Raw genomic sequence first — 16,946 nt, forward strand, 5'->3', positions numbered from 1 at the left:
AAATATGCTAATTTCAACCAGATCTTTTTTTACTCATCTGAAGTAGTAGCTAATATATTATAGGCGTATATAAAGCATTTCCCTTACCAAGAGTTATTGTAACTGTGAATGATTGTTGGAAAACAGTATTAATTTGCTTCCACAACTGCATTCAGTATAAGAAATGACTATTGATAATACTGTGTCATGTTTTCTTGCTTCTGCAGCAGCCATCTTGCATTTTCCCTCCCAATTTCTTATGGATAAAATAGCTATTAGTATTCTGGTTTTAGCAGCTGTGTTAGAACTACTTATTTTAAATAATCTCTTTCGTTTTCTTGCTGCAGTCAAGTGTGTGCAGGTGAAGACTGTGTATGGGCTAAACTAAACCCTTTTGATACTAATAACTATGTTATGATGGTTATAATTAACCTTAATGTTCCTTCTGAAGTATTTTGTCTTTTTTTCTTTTTCAGTCTGGAAAAAGAAAGCTTCTAGTGAGTGCTTAGTATTTTATTAAAATATTGTCTGTGGGAGTTGGTGGATGAGAGGAGCAGCCAGGCTGGGTCCTCTCACAGCAGGGGCCCAGGGTGTGCAGTCTGGGGAGCTGTGAGTCCCACCACAGCACTCAACATCTGTCAGAAGGTAGCTGGGGCAGAGCCTGAAGGAGCCACTGAAGGTACCTCAGGCTAGAGGGAGTGTGACTTAGTTAGGAAGTAATGTCTTTCTGTCCACAAAGCAACTATCTTCAGGTGTTGGCTCCTTTGTTCAGCCTTTCTAGGTTTCTGAACTCTGGAGTATAGTTTTGTTAGTGGCTTATGAAGTATCCCCTTAGAGCTGGTATTAAACCGCACCTTGCAGTTCTAATAAAAACTCTCTGTATGCCTTGCTGCCCTGTTGAAATGCTTTCTTTTCTTCTTTTGTCATAGTCATAAAACCCAAAACACATTTTAAGTGTAATTTTTCTACCTATGGGATGTTATTAAGAATTTACCATTTGTGTCTTTGACCTGGGAAGTGTGGGAAATTCAACAAAATAGGTTGCATTATGAGTTAAAGTGAGCAAGCTGGAGTTGTGCTGTAGCCATCCTGCCTTGTTCTCTTTTTAGTGGGATGAAGTATCACTTTTGCACTCAGAGAAAGCAATTTGTGAGCAGTGAGGTTGCTTTTAGTTCACTGCGTTGTCATTTTACTCAAGAAAATGGATGGTGATGAGGAAGAAGGGAAAAATTAATGTTAAGTGTGTTTATTTTTTTATCACCATGTGAACTTTTTAGTATTCTTTTTTATCTTGACATGTTTTAAGAAATATCTCTAGGTATGGTGTAGGTTTAAGTATGGATTTTAAAATCTTTCATCTGAACCCCTGAACTCTGAGAACTGACATTGCAAGTTGGGCAGAATGGCCTTTTGAAAAGTTTTTTTTTTTTTTTTTTAAGAATAAAGCATTAGTTCTTTTCTTAACGCGTCATGTCAGAACGTTTATAGCTCAGGTTCATCTTTCCTCAAAGCAGTGCTGAAAAGATGGCAGTGGCTGCAAAGCTGTATACCAGAAAGTGCAGTGTATGGTCCCTGGGGTCTTGCTTCTGGCATCCCTCCTTCCAGCATCAGCATGGATTTATTTCTTTCTGCAGCATGCATCCCAAAAGCACACTAATTTTGCTTGTAAAGTGACAGTGAGATTAGCAGAGCCCAGAATAGGTGTCAAGATGTTCTTGGCACAGATGTCATTTAATAGAAATTAAGTTATTCATACAATGGAATGTATATACCTCATGTTGTTTTAATTACTTTTTACAAAATGGTGCTATTTCCATTAGGTAGGTAATGGAAGACCTGCCTTTTGGCTTTCTTATTTCCTTTTTGTTATGTTAGGATGCAATGCTCAGACAATTCCTTTTATTTAATTATTTTTAATCAAATGCTTGTATAGGAACTTAGCTAGGAGATGTGTACTTGAGTTAATAACGAAAATGAATTGGGATGGGAGGGGTAGATTTCTAAAGCTCCCACAACTTCATTTTTAATACATTGATCAATAGTTTTCTCTGTTTAAATAATTTGCAGAAATTCAAAATATTGAATCACAGAATTGAATCATAGAATGACTTAGGTTGGAGGGGAACTTTAAGACCATCCATTTCCAATCCCTTTGCCATGGGCAGGGTTGCCAACCTTTAGATCAAACTGCCGAGGATCCCATCCATCCTGGCCTTGAATGCCTCCAGAAATGGGGCATTATTCTATCCTAGTGAAGGTACATAGAGCTACTTATAAAACTTGTGTTATTGGCTTACGATAGCTTAATTCATTCTGTTTGTTTTACAAATTTATGGCCCAGTGAAGCAGTTCTGTTTAATTCTGTTATGTCTTTTGTACATATTTGGATGGATTTTTTGATAGGAGTACTTCATATACCAGCTATGTGTCACCTCATTCTAATTAAGGGAGCAGTTTTCTACATCAAAATGGCAAGAAGATCAGAGCTTATAGAAACATAGAATCACAGAATCATGGAATGTTTTAGCTTGGGACCTTAAAGCCCATCCAGTTCCAAATCCCTGCTGTGGACGGGTTTCCACCCACCAGATCAGACTTCCTAGGGCCCCATCCAACAATTTTGATTGCGCAATGCAGTAACCAGAAACTTCATATTATTAAACCAAAGTTCCTGCTAAATGAGGGTTTTTACTAATGTTTTCACCAATTAATATTCATAAAGGATATGGAAGCAGATTATTCTTGGGGATCCCAAAGCAAAAGCATGAGCAGCAACAGACAAGCGGCAGAAGGAAAACATCCTTCACAGTGAGAGTGATCAAACATTGGTGGAAACAGAAAGGTTGTGGATTCTGCATCCTTGGGGACTTTCAGAGCTTTTTTAAGGAAAAAGAAAAGAGAGAGAAATTTTCTTTTTTCCTAGTGGCTCAGCCCATATTACATTGCATAATATTTTTTTTTATCATTTCACATAGAAGTGTGAAGTTTGTCTTTAGATGATGCATTGAACTTTGTCATGGTTTGTGCTTATAACAGTGTCTCTGTATGAAATGAAGTCAAGGCTCCAGGCTTCTTCAAGCTTCGTCACAGAGATGCAGGCAGTGAGTTCAGACTTTGTGTGGAGACAAATCCTTCATGAACAGAACAGATGAAAGTTTATAAATACAAAGAGAGGAAAGGCCTTCTGGGGAGCTCTTTTTGCAAATGGGAGAGTATGATTCTTTCAAAACACCTTTATCTGCTGGAAGGCTTCTTTGCAGTCTTAAAACTATTGTATACTAGAACTATTTTTGTTACTTAAATTTGTTTGAACAATTCCTTCATTTAAAGAATCATGAATGCCTTTTGAGAGAGATTTATACAGCTCAGTGCAGTGACTGACTATGTAGTATGATGATATCTCCCATTGCAGACCTGAGATCAAGTCTGAAAGATGCATGCATGGAAACTCAGAAAAGCAAATAAAGAGGAAGCTATTTGGAACTTCTACCTACTAAGAACTGCTCTGGTGGTTGGAAAAGTTTAGAAGCTCTCTTGTATAGAAGTTGTGAAACACATTTAGTAAAATATTCAGAACATATACATTTCAGGGTTATGAAGACTGTTACTTCTGAGAAGATAAATTCTGGCCAGGTATTGGAGAATCCTTTCACAAGAATCGTTGGTGATGAATTTGGTTATTAACAAGATGAATGGCTACCATATATATTTGAAATACTAATATACAGGTGAGAGAAATAGATGGAGAACTTTTCTTCTGAGAAGACCGTGTTATGTAGCCCAGAGTGAGACCAAATGATCCAAGTACCTTACCTCAGAGTACCTTCTTATTCTCTTGAAACTCTGATTATTCTATCACCAATACATTAGAAGAGTAGATTCTATTTTGAGTAAAAGGAAATTACTTTTCCATTTTGTGAGGGGGAAAAAAAGAGTCATGAAAATGCTTACGCACAGTCCTGTTTCAAATGAATAGCAATACAAATAAGGTAATTATTTTCCCTTACTTAACTTTTTTTTCTGTTTTTCTTCTTCCCTAAATATTTTACGTTGTTAGCATTCCAAATGTAAATATTGTCTGCATAAGAATTTCAATCTGTTTTCCAGTTTAGTTTTTCTTACCATTCACCAACACTTTCAGCATTATATGGAAACTGTGACTTGCAGTACATCATATAGAGACACTAGTTTCATCACATGGTTTTCATATTCAAGGAAACAGTATCTTAATCTCTAAAAACAGCTCCTGACATAGTATTCAGACTTCTCTCATTCATAAGCTGTGATGTCTCTGAACATATTTGATGCTTTTGATTAGAAGAGAGGTATAATCCAGTATTATGTTATTGCTCTATATTTCCCAAGACATTGCTCTATATTTCCCAAGACATGTGGGTTTTGGAAATGGCAATGATAGTGGTTTGGGACTGAATGCTTTGGTCTGGTTTAAATGTGTGTGATTTCCATTTAGAAGTACAGCTAAAACAAAAGAGCACTGAAATCTTAATCAGTGACTTTTCCCCTGTGACAACAGCTGTATTCCTTCAACTCCTCTTCTTCTGTAGGAATCTCCCTAGGATGCCAGGATGCCCTGCCGGTTGTACAGAAACCACAGACACATTGTCTGTTACATTAAGAGTCAATATGTCATTGACTGCAGTTTTAATCTTATGATTGGCATTTGGAACTTCGCAGTTATTGTCAAACAAGTAAGTAACTGAACCCAGTAGCAATTTATTCTCCAAGTGCATGGGAGAGAGCCTATGAGTCTACTACCGTGTTTATAAAGAAAGGCTTGTTTGTCTAAATATAAATATAAATGGGATTTTTTTTGTGTGTGTGTTTACATCTTACTGTGACAACTACCTTATTTTTATGCATGTGGGAATGAAGTGATATTTAATTACTTTACAGTTCTCTTTAACTGATGAAGGCACAGTAAAGCCCAGGGATAAGGATCTTTTTTCCTTTTATTTTATTTTTTCCCTGAACTATATTTTACTCACCAAATAGAAATGTAAACCTGGGTTCAGCTGCATTATTCTAGGCTGAGTGCAACTTTGTGCCTATGGTCCTATATCACTAGATTTGGCAAAACAGCTTTTCAGAATTTTTTCTCTTCAGAATTGTTCATTAGTAAACAGAGTTTAGCGTTTTACTTGAGACACTGAAACCTGGATAGAGTTTTGAGTCTCTCTTTCACATACAAAACCAAGTATGTATGAAAGAAAAGAGCTAGAAGACGAGGGGAGAAAGGTGTGACTAGCAGTAACAGTTAATATACATTATATTACATAGTCTGTTGCAAATATGCTGAGTTTGTATTGAGGATGTAAATTAGCTATCTACAGTCTTCATGATGAGGGTGGCTTAAGGGCATGAAAGCATAGGAGAACAGGCCCACATATTGCCTCAAGGACTCATAAAGTCCTCTAGTAAATCTCTTTTCCACAGGATGTAATCAAGGTGCTTTTGGTATGATGTTGGGGTGATACTCCTGCAGAAACTTGGCTGAATCTAAAGAGCGTTCCTGTCTTGGGCTTAGGATTTTCAGTTTCTGGAAACTTTGAAACTTTCTTTCAAAGAGGAGATTTTGAATAAGTGGTCAGCTCTGTAAGCCAGCCAACTAGTGAATGTAGTAGTTGCATCCTGCAGTGACCTGGGCTGCATGATGCTTACTGTTGCACTGGTTGTCAGGCTCCCTTAGAAAAATGCTTAGAACCTGGACAGCTACTCAAATACTTGACCAGTGTTTCTGTGTTTCTATTTGTTATGATGCACAGATGGCATCTCTCTCTGGTTTCCAATACAGCATGAGATGAAGATATGTAAATCACTGTTCTGAAGGAGATTAGGTGGTGCTAGGTATGTACAGTTATGCCTTGATCTACATGAGTACAGGATATTAAAATGAACTGGAGTGTCACTAATGGTATAATCTCCCCAAGAATGTTTATTAATTATAATCAGTATGTAATATTCACTTATTCCTAGTAAGTTAGATGCATGTTATAAACTGGATTTAAGAAACCAGTTATTTTTGATTGTGATGAAGGGAAGAAACCTGGCTGTCACATGGAGTCTGATGCTTTATTTCTAAGCAATTTCTGTTCTTTGAGCTTCTTTGTGAAGCAAGGTGAAACATTTATTTTTTTTTCCACTTTAAATCTCAGAGTACTTCCAGACTCTTTTCTCTCTCTGTAGGGATAGTCTTCTTGCTACTTGTGTGAATAAGAAGTTGTTTAGCTGAAAGTGACACATTGCTGGTTTAAACTATTAATACTCTCTGCTTTCTTGTCTTCAGTGATTCTGTATATTCAGTAACTAAGCCTAGTCTCACTTGAAAGTACTGTTGTTACAGTCTTTGAATCTTGGCAATGTTTCCTGTTGTCATAAAGGACGCATTTTTGTATTCATTTTGTTTACATTTTTATTTAAAGAGCCCTGACATTCATTGAACTCCCATTCATGTCATCTTCTTGGAATCAAACCCTTCATGCAATAGCACTACAGTGTTGTTGAGAAATGGTTTCCCTTCTGGTGGCAGAGTGTGAGGGAGAGGCAGAAATGCATATGGAAGAAGGCAAAAAATGTATGTGGAGTCAAATGTAGGATGAAACTAAAAACATATGGTGTTAGAGAGTGAGAAGTACAACAGTGGATCGCTAACAAGAAAGGACTGATCTAGACACGCAGGTAATTGAAGACAGACAAAAGGATGGTTTAAAACATAGTTTTATTAGGTTAATAGACCAGGCATATTTCCGATAGGTCCAACATAGTGTTACAGGATTCTTACCACATAACTCATAAATCAGGATAGGCCTTCTTTAGCTTACCCACAGGATTTAGCTTGTAACTTGAGCCAAAACCCGGAACATAAAGATTATGGCCTAAAATAGCACAAAACCTAATTTTGTTGCTTGACTGAAGTTGTATTCAAGTTATACTTCAAACTGCAGCCACAGTGGAAAGTACAGGTAGTGGAAAAACGTAGTAACAGATGAGAAAATTTCAGGTAATGATATTTTTATTTCACCTTTACAAGTATGTTGTTGGAACAAAAATCTAGTAGCAGATAAAATAGAAGATCATATAACTGAAGAATAAACTAAGCTATACTTAAGTGGTGTTAGGCTAATGATGTTCAGCAAAATATTTGTCAATGATTGATTAAAAATGTGACTCATTGATTTCAGAAATATAATAATTAAGAGAGAAACCAGAGTTTCTGCTCCTTTCTGCTATACTGACACTATGAGGGATAAGCATCAGAAGTCAGCAGTTGAGGAGGTAGAAGTGTTAAAGCAACTTCAAGATATTAATGGAGATGTCATAGGCTGGTGTGTTCTGAATCTGAATGTCTCACTCGGAAAGAAATATGCTTGCTTACAGTTCCTTTGGATTTATATGGATTCTTAAAAATATTGTATGCTGACTCTTCAGAACCCAAACTCTTGATGATGGAGTTTATTAAAATATCAATGATAGATCAGCAAGTTGAATCGTTGGAGGTCCTTCCACTTTGGTATGATAAAGGTTAGGAAAGACTGAAACAAGGCTTTCCAAACACTGAACTGTCATTACTTCTGTAGACTCAAAACCCACCAGGAAAGTCTCCTATCTTCTTTACTTCTTGTAAGATATATATGTGTATATATATATATATATAAATTATCCTGGATGCTCTTTAAGTTGAAATTAAAATAGTTAAATTCAGGTTAGTGAAATAAACTATCATTATCTACACAGTTTGTAGAATATCATAGAATGCCTTGGGTTGGAAGGGACCTCAAGGATTATCAAGTCCCAGCACCGCTGCCCTGAGCAGGGTTGCCAACTGCTAGATAAAGCACTAGATCAGGTTGCTCAGGGCCCCATCCATCCTGGCCTTGAACACCTCCAGAGACGAGGCAACCCCAACCTCTCTGGGCAACCTGTTCCAGCACCTCACCACCCTCTCAGTGGAAAACTTCCCCTGACATCTAATCTAAATATTCCCTCCTTTATTTTAAAACCATTCCCCCTTGTCCTATCACCATCTACCAGTGTAAAGAGTTGTTTTCCCTCCTGTTTATTATCTCCCTTTAAATTTTGGAAGGTCACAATGAGGTCTCCCCAGAGCCTTCTCAAGACTGAACAAGCACAGCTCCTTCAGCCTGTCTTCAAAGGAGAAGGGCTCCAGCTCTCTGTCTTCATGGCCCTTCTCTAGACTCTCTCCAAAAGCTCCACATCTTTGCTCTGTTGCAGGCTTGTAGGGGAACTGTTAGGTCATGACTTGAATGGGTGATTGAGCACCTGGTGAAGAGGTGTGGCTAGCCTAGGGAGCAGAGGCAAATTGTTTGCACCTGTGCCCCCCCTGGACCTAGGTTGGAGCCACCCTCAACTAAAATAAGGGCCAGCTACTGAAGAGAGAACATCTCTTGAACCTAGGCTGTTTCCTGTGAGGGAGTGCTGCATAGCCAGAAATCCTTCATCAGTTGGGTGAATCCCATTCTTCTTTCTGTATGTGACTGTTGGCCTACCTGCAAATACTTTGCCTGCTGTCACCAAGAACCTGTTAGAAGCAAGCATTTACATTGTTATGTTAATTGTTGTACTTAAGATGCAATTCCTAGAGGGGTTACTGTTCAAGAAAACGTGAGGAACTTGAACCTGCGTGACTGGGAAATGGTTTGGTCCTCCTAAATAATAGTCATTTTCTGTTTTCTTGGGACGAATGGAAATGGACAGGGACAGAACTGAAAGAAAAGAGTATGTCAGAGGAAATACAAGTGTAATGAATTTTGTTTCCCTGTTTGAAATTTATAGAAGTATGTTAAGTGCAGAGATCAAAGTCTAGGTAACGACTATGATTTCTGTGGTAATCATTAGTATAAAGGCTGTTTTACAGTGAAATTAAAAGTGTTATCAAGATTATTTTGTCTTTCTCTTTGAAAGGTATTTCTGGATTCCTGTTTGACTCTGATATATATCTGATGTGATTTTCCTTTTTCTGGGTGAAAAAGTAATGTTTAGTAAATAAGGGTATCTTTCCAGTTTTTCTCCAAGACAGAAAGGAACTGCTGCAGGTGAGCCATTGGTTCACTCAGTGATCTACTGTGCTAAAGGCAAGAGGGTTTAAGTATTAAACTTTCTAATCCTTATAGGCTGTAAAATCCGAATTCATTGCTCATGATCTCAGAATAATAAAGTCTTTGGGATCCTGAAAACTCAGAAAATTGTTTCTGAGATGAATGGCAGAAAGAATATTGATGAGGGTGGGGAAAGGAAGAAGAGGAGTAAGTTACTGTGAGTGACTTCAAGCTAAACTTGAGTTATTGGAAATTCCTCTTTCAATTATAAACATGCAAAAGATTAATTTTTACAGAGAGCTTCAGAGTTCACTGTTAATTTTGTTTGTATGCAGCAAGAAACTTTCCAAGAAACTTTGAAGCTAATGTTACATGTGGTAATTCTATGAAAAACTATTGCCACTCAGTTCAGTTGTTTGCAGTATTGCTTTGAAGTGATTGATTGGGCCACGTTCATCCCAACTAAAAGACTGATGAAAGCTATTAAGTGATGAATATGGCAGCTAGTTCTATAGGTTTTCTAAGGAGTTGTGATATATGGAAGAGTATGCTACTATGTGGTTTAACAAGCACCTGAGTTAGAGTATGGAAAATAAAAGACCTTATGGTTGCAAATTATTAATGTGAATGGTACTGATGCTTACAGTTCTGCTGGATGTAGATTTGAGAAAACTTCACTTTATTCCCATTTCCTTAATTGTTCAGTTTTCTAAATCATCTCAAAACCATATTCTAATATTAAATCTTCTTTTCCACGCTGGCAAATGTCTACCTGAAGCAGAGAAAATGCTCTCATTTGAGTTACAACTTCCTTATACATGTTTCTCTGTCCTTTCTTGTTCCTTTGATCTGAAGTTAGGTAAATCTGATAAAAACCGAGCAAATCTGTTATCATTTGCTGAGTAATGTAAAAACTGTTTGTCTCTAAAGTAGTAATAATAAGAAAAAAATTACTTCTGTAGAGGGGTCTGAGGATGCGGATATGAAAGCATTTTTTTAGGAAGGTTTTTAATTTGCAATAACTTACATTACTTTTTAATTCCCTTCCCTTTTGCCCTCCCTTCCTCCCCCCCCCCCCCCCCCCCTTCTCTTTTTTTTTTTTTTTTTTTTTTCTTGCAGAACCTTTTAGATTGCTTGGTCTTATTCCAGAGTACTTTTACTACTTACAAATGCATGTATTGTTAAGAAGCTGAAGTGGAAGGAGAGAGAAAAGATGGGTGTGTCAGTTGTAGTAAATCAGTGGTCTGGGGTGCCCTCTGATTTAAACCTTATTCACACTTGTAAAAGACTCATCTAAAATCGCTGTTGTTCATAGTTGATCCTAGGTATGAGGAAGCAGAGCAGCCTTTGAGTAGACTGTACTGCTGCACTGAATACAGTTAAAGTATTTGTCAATTAGTCTTCGACTGTTTGGACATATTCCATCCCAATATGCTATTCAATTGTTTGTGAATAGACCCAGTGTTTTTACCTGCAGAGATTTCTTTCCTTGGCTTTTGCAAGTATTCGTGATTTCTTTTTTCATGAAATGTAGCTTCCTGCCATCTGCTTCAAATCAGATTTTTTTTCTTACCATTTTCATCTATGCCCTCCTGTCCTGTTGCGTGTATTAAACTGGAAATAATTCTTCAATATTCATCCATATCGTGTAGGATTTTGTGTACTTTTTATAAACCCCATCTGGATTTGATACTGCTGTAGTGAGGCAAGATGCTTTGTTTCTTAACAAAGTTGACCAGAAACACTGTCAGGAAGGCGTCTGTAGGCCCTTCTTCCTTTCAAACCTGGGGTAGTGCTGTGTCTGTGTCTACAAGTTTTGCTTCACAGGCTTTTTAAAAGTCAAAAATCCATGACCACAAAGGGCTTGAATGGTCTAGCTAGCTCAGGAAGGGATTTCAATAACATTGATGCAGACTCTCATTTATATATCCTGCAGAGCTGTAGTAGGCATTTTGCCAGAGAAACAAATTAACATTATTTAACATTTCTGAAACTTTTAATTAATCTTGTTTTAGGCTTTCAGGCAAACTGGAGCATATATTCCCATCTCCTGTTTAAGAATGTTCTTGGCCTCTAGATGAGTTTTCCTAAATGTTCCCAGCTCTAATAATGTCATCCAAACGAGCTGTGCAAAACATGGTATGTTTTGTTCTCAAGGCTTCATGTGCAACAATTTTCCCTTCAGTCCAAATGAGTCTACGCCCCATGATTTTTATTTTGAGTTTCAAGTTCAGTTTAAAGAAAAAAAGAAAGTTGCTGTTTCACAGGGTTTTATGTCAGTTCCATAAACTGGCCCACATTCTCTCTAAAGATGTGTGAATCTTAGCTCACCTTTTTTGAAAGGTTTTGTATTTGTAAAGAAATTCAAAAGAGGCACATTGTATAGTTTATGACTTCATTGTGGGCATTTTTTACAACTGTAATCCTTCCTTCTGAATGTTACATTATAGCTGTTGCTCCTGCTATATAGTTAAGGTAACAAAATGGTTCCTCTTGTAAAGCCCTATTTGCAGATGGCTTGTGAAATGTTCAGCTTAGCAAATGGATTGTTCCATATTATGGACTGTGGCCAAATACACTTTTTTTTTTTTTTGGAAGGCTTGAGCAAAATCGGTTCAATCACTTGTAAGAGAGGGAGGGAAAAGCAAGTCCAACATCTAGAGCAACTAAGCTAGCTTTACAGGGAAATATTTCACACTCTAAAAAGAAGTATGTTAGCATGTTTCTGATTCAGTTGTAAGCCAAATGCAGGCAAACGTGGAAATGCACCTGTGGAGAGTTAACCAAGTGGCTCCATGTTTTCCTGGGTATTTTCTTAATCTTTAATAAATGTGTAACTCAGTGAAGGAGGCGCTCCTCATCTTACACTCTTCAGCAATGTCATCCACTGCTTAAGAAAGGTGCGGGTAACAATAAATATATGATTGTTTTGGTCAGAATATGAAGGATGAGGAAAGCCAAATCTTTTCAAATAAATGGTTTTGATTCAAAGTGTAGTCCAATTGGAAATGTTTCACTCAGAGGAAGACTTGCTCATGGAAGAAAACAGATGAGGCCCTTGACTGTCTTGTCCCATTCTGGGCATGGATTTGTGGGGTATAGCAGAAGCAGTTTACAATCTTTTTTTCCTGCACAATACATCATTGTTTTTATAATGGGTAGTTACAACAAAACTAACTGAAATTTGGTTTCAACTTAGTGAATTGCTTGATGGGAGCTTGCTTGTGGGAGGATTCAGGCTGCTTTTGAATGTGTATGGGAGACTGAAAGGGTTTGATTTTGCCGGTTTTGTTATGCTGTTGTGCAATGAGGAAATGCACACTTCTGTGAAATCTGTTTTCCTGCATCTCTCTTCACGCGGCCACATTTCTACTCTTGCTCATTCAATTGTATAATCTTTTATAGTTCTCTGCAATGGACTGTAGATAATTTAGATGGATTTAGTGTTATCTATGAAGAGTATATACACGTTCTGTGGGAACTCTTTGTAGGTGAGGGAAACTTCATATACCTGGAGTTTGACATATCTTGTTGAGCATCTCAATTTTGTGAAGTTTTTTTCTTTTATATGTGCTTATGACATGATACAGCCATATCTGCATCACACTGAGATGGTGCATTCCACAACGTTGATATGCACAAATTGCTATGTGTGCCAATAGATTAATATCACCAAATATATTCATGAATTGTCTCCCGATTTTTAGTGAATTGTGCTAAAAACTTGCTTTTCTTTTTGCCACTGGGGTTTCTCCTTCCATCTGAGAGTATTTCTGTATAAGTCATAGTGCTTCCCAAACAGTTCTGGAGACATGTAAAGAAAGGTTAAACATAACGCTGACTTCACACAGTCATGGCAAAAACAGTGAGTTGCTTTCCCTGGAAAGTGTTGCTTATTGTTACAGTTTTGTTCATTTTGTATCTAGAAATAGCATTGTTGAAGGAACTTCTTTTGTGCATTCAGTCTGTGTTTTTGTGGTTCTTCAGATGATATGTTCCGAGAACTAGGAATATATTAATTAGTTTGCTGAAAAGATATTGCCAAAAAAAAAAAAAGGAAATATTCTAGTTATTTTCTGCCAGGAAGTATCCGGTAAGACGTCATACTATTCTGAAACTTTTGATTGTGATTTGGCCTGACAATAGGACCATAATATCTTATAGCAAAGTACAGTGTTGGGAAATAAAAATCTTCCAGAAGATGGATTGCATTTTATTTTTTTAATATATTTTTAAGCAATAAATAGCTGATTCTAAAACACAAGAAGGCCATTAGGGTTTTGCTGGCTGAGTCACATGAAAATTTACATATTAACGAGCTAGTGATGAAATGTGTAGCTCTTTCTACTGGCTAAGTTGATGCCAGTCTGATCAGTGTTCTGGAGGGTAGGCATGTTTGAAACACAGGAGCTTTGGATTGGCCATCTTGCATGCATATGAACACTGTTGACTTTCAGTAAAGAGTAATAAATTTATGCTTTTTGTTCAAATGGGCTTTTCAGTCTGTAATTAGTAAATGAAATGCCTGAGAGCAGGTAGTTTTTTTGTTAAACTTTCAAATAATTTGTGATGAGCTGAAACTTCTTCCAGAAAATTTTGTGAGAACTCTTCATGTTAAGAGATCCCAAGACAGCAAGCTCATGTTCTTTTTCTTTAAAATCCCAAACCAAAAATGTTTACAGTATTCAAGTGACTAACATAGAGGGCTTGTGGTACTAATTCAGTTTCACTGGAGCAGTTATTGTTTATGTTGTGGTGATGGTAGAATATATTATGTGTCTCCATTTAATGGATGAGATAAATGGCTCCAGCTTGGCCCTCAAATATAAACTATCCTGATTTGAGAGCAGCCCTGTAGAACAGGAATGCACACCTCATTTTAGGTCAAAGACATTCTAAGGAATGTGTCCAAGACACCTGCAGAAAATTAAAGCCGTTACTCCCCTTGTACACAACATTTGCAAGAGGTAATTACAGTCAGCGCGAAACATAATACAGCTCCCATTAGGTGGAACACATGGAGCGAAAATTGAATAGGCATCTTGTCAGGAATGCCTTGGAGAATTAATAGGGCTGTCAAAAGCTGTAATAGGGGTGCTTTCTCCCACTTTGTGTACTACTATTCTCTCAGTACCTTTTCCAGTTCATGATTATGCTGCTGCCGTTCTATCCGGCAGACAAACACTGGCTTCTTCCCTGTCACTGTCTCCCGCCAGCTGCTTTGTTTCTGCAGAGCTGGCTGCTGCCTTGAAAGGCTTCCACTTTTGTCCTTGGCCCGCCTGACTTCTTTTCCTCAGATTCCTGGTTGCTGTGCCAAGGACTGGCGTGAAGTCCCTTCTTTTCTGTGTGCTGCAAAGATGAAAGTGACAAAGTGAGTCTGATCAGTTCAGCATTGCACTTTGTTCAGCTGCTCTTTTATCCTTCAGGGAACTTCCTCTGTGGAGATGGAGCTGCAAGTTAATCTTTCTGACTTTGTTCTGGCATTTGAGCCACAAATATCCAGTTTCCTCTCTTATTGTCTGATGCTTTGTTTATGTCTCCCTGCTACAGAAATAGAGCAAACTGTCTTTGTGTTAACATTGTCTGCTTGCTCTAACCACTGAACGATGATGAGGTTCCGGTCCAGGGTTGTGCTGGTATTTCCTCTTTTCCACCTAGTTCTGAAGAGCAGTGCCAAGTGGTTGAGTTGTGTGCCTGCACATCTGTAGTACCTGCGTACTGCTGGTTTGTAGCTATCTAGATGTGCTGGCAGCCAGTGGAGCTGCTGGAGCCTCAGATTATGCTCAGAGGGGCAGATAGTGCCTCAGCCAATGTTACACTGCAACGGCAATGTCTTGCGTTGAGGCCTTCTGTGCTGCATTGGCTCCACTCCAGAGCAGTTCATCGTAATTGCTTACACTTCTGCTTGTTTGAGCATTAAAGCCTACTTAAATGCAAGCTGAAATCTCTAGCTAGCAGCAGTGGTCGTAAGTTTGACTGAAACACTTCAAATTGAAGCAATCTTGTAGAAGGGCTTATCCATTAATTCATGCATGTTTCAGGAGCTCTGTTGCAGAGCTAATTGTCAGCTGGCAGTCTTGCCAAGTATAGTTCAAACAGTCCCCAAGCTTCCCAAGAGGTAAACTGCAGTTTCAAATGCCACAAAAAATACCTCAGATTCCGTCCCTCTTGCTGTGAGTAATGCTCTTCTGCAGTGTAATGAGTAGAGGCATATATTGATTGCATTTGGGGGTAGGTGAAATTAAGGATCCATGACTACCAAAGTAATAGTGTAGCAACCCCATGATTCCTGCTTCCCTTTTGGCTTTTTCCCTTCCCTTCTCTCTCCTTCTCTGCAACATACATAATGATTTTTCTTAAGAGGTGATGAGATGGAGTCCTTGTGTACACAGTGCTTTTTGCATTTTTGGACCAGTGTTATGGCAAGTTATGATCTGTCCTTTAGGCAGCACTGAATATTGGAATGGTCTAAATGTCTGCTGCTGCTGGTTGAGGAGTCAGTAAAATATCTGCAGTGCTTTGAGCGGTCTCAAAATGCATTTTGTTTGACTGATAGCAGTGACTCTGGATAATTGGCATTGTAGAGTTCTGTTCAATAATTACTACATAAAATCTTTTTTATTGGTGAGCAAAAAGTTGTTTTTGCCAAATCAGGCTTGTGAGCTAAGCATGGAATTAGAAAGCCAGATGTTGGATTTTTCTGCATGTTGTTCTTGCTAGTAACCACCATTTTACACCTACTGTAAAGGTATATGGAGTGCATTTTAGTATGTATGACAACCCTATCACAATTCAGATGCAGCTTGAACAAATAGGTTTTTAACATAGAAATTGGATAAATGATAACATTGCACAGTTATATTCTGCTGTGTAATTCTCCCCACAAAAATTCTGAGCTGCTTTGATCCAGGTCTTGATTTTTCCTATGAACTACTTCCATGGGAAATTAGAGATGCAGACATTTAATACGCTTGTAATTCAGCATTTCCTTTTAAATAGTGGTTTAAAGATCAAAAGAGCTGTGAGCCTGTGTCATCTATATTTCCTGGAATGGAAAACTTACTGTCCTTACACTGCTCTAATTGTCTGCTTTTCCTGTCCTTTTCCTGCCCTTGCTTTATTTCAATGTAACTGTGCTCATATTTAATTCTTTGGCCAAGTACTCTGGGTACAGTAAATGTGATACATATCAGTCGGAGCCTGCAAGTTGGGCTTGGCAATTTTAGTACAAATTCGAATGTTCATCAGATTCAAGGAGGGTCTCGGAAGGAAAAAGTCATACAGTTTGGGAATTCTATTTGCTGTTCTATGTGATGTTTTTGTACCTTGTTAGTCACTTTCTTTCTCAAAGTGGCCAAATAGCAATTCAACAGTCCTTCTGTACTGCCTAAAGTAGATCGGCAGTGTGTTTTTTAATTTTTTTATTCTATATGCTTAATTCTATAGACTCAGAAAGATATACTTAAAATTTTGACATGTCAGTTACTTAGAATTGTGTGGAGAACATTTAAGTTTTTAAGTCCACTAAACTGACATTTGCTGAAAAAATAAGTTATTCAGACTCTGTTGCACACTTCCACTGTGATAGCTGTTCATAAATATTTTCTTGTAATTGAAAGGCTAGCATTCAATAACATTCAGTGTTCCTGGCCTATGCATAGGTTTAAAATTAACTTGCAATAAAGACCCAAGTTCACAGGAATTTTTAAATGTAGGGGTTTTTTCTTTCCTGTGTGTTGAGCACAGTTATTTTCTTTACTTTAAAAGTTATGACTACGCTTTTTTTCTCATATCACTCTGGTTGTTCCTAAAGTAGCAAGACAGAAGGATAACTGCCTGGGACTGACTCCTGTCTCCTTTGGTCTTCAGCAGCCTAGTGATACCTTGTTCTCT

Source organism: Numida meleagris, chromosome 4 (genome assembly GCF_002078875.1).
Source record: "Numida meleagris isolate 19003 breed g44 Domestic line chromosome 4, NumMel1.0, whole genome shotgun sequence".
In the NCBI taxonomy this organism is placed as follows: Eukaryota; Metazoa; Chordata; class Aves; order Galliformes; family Numididae; genus Numida; species Numida meleagris.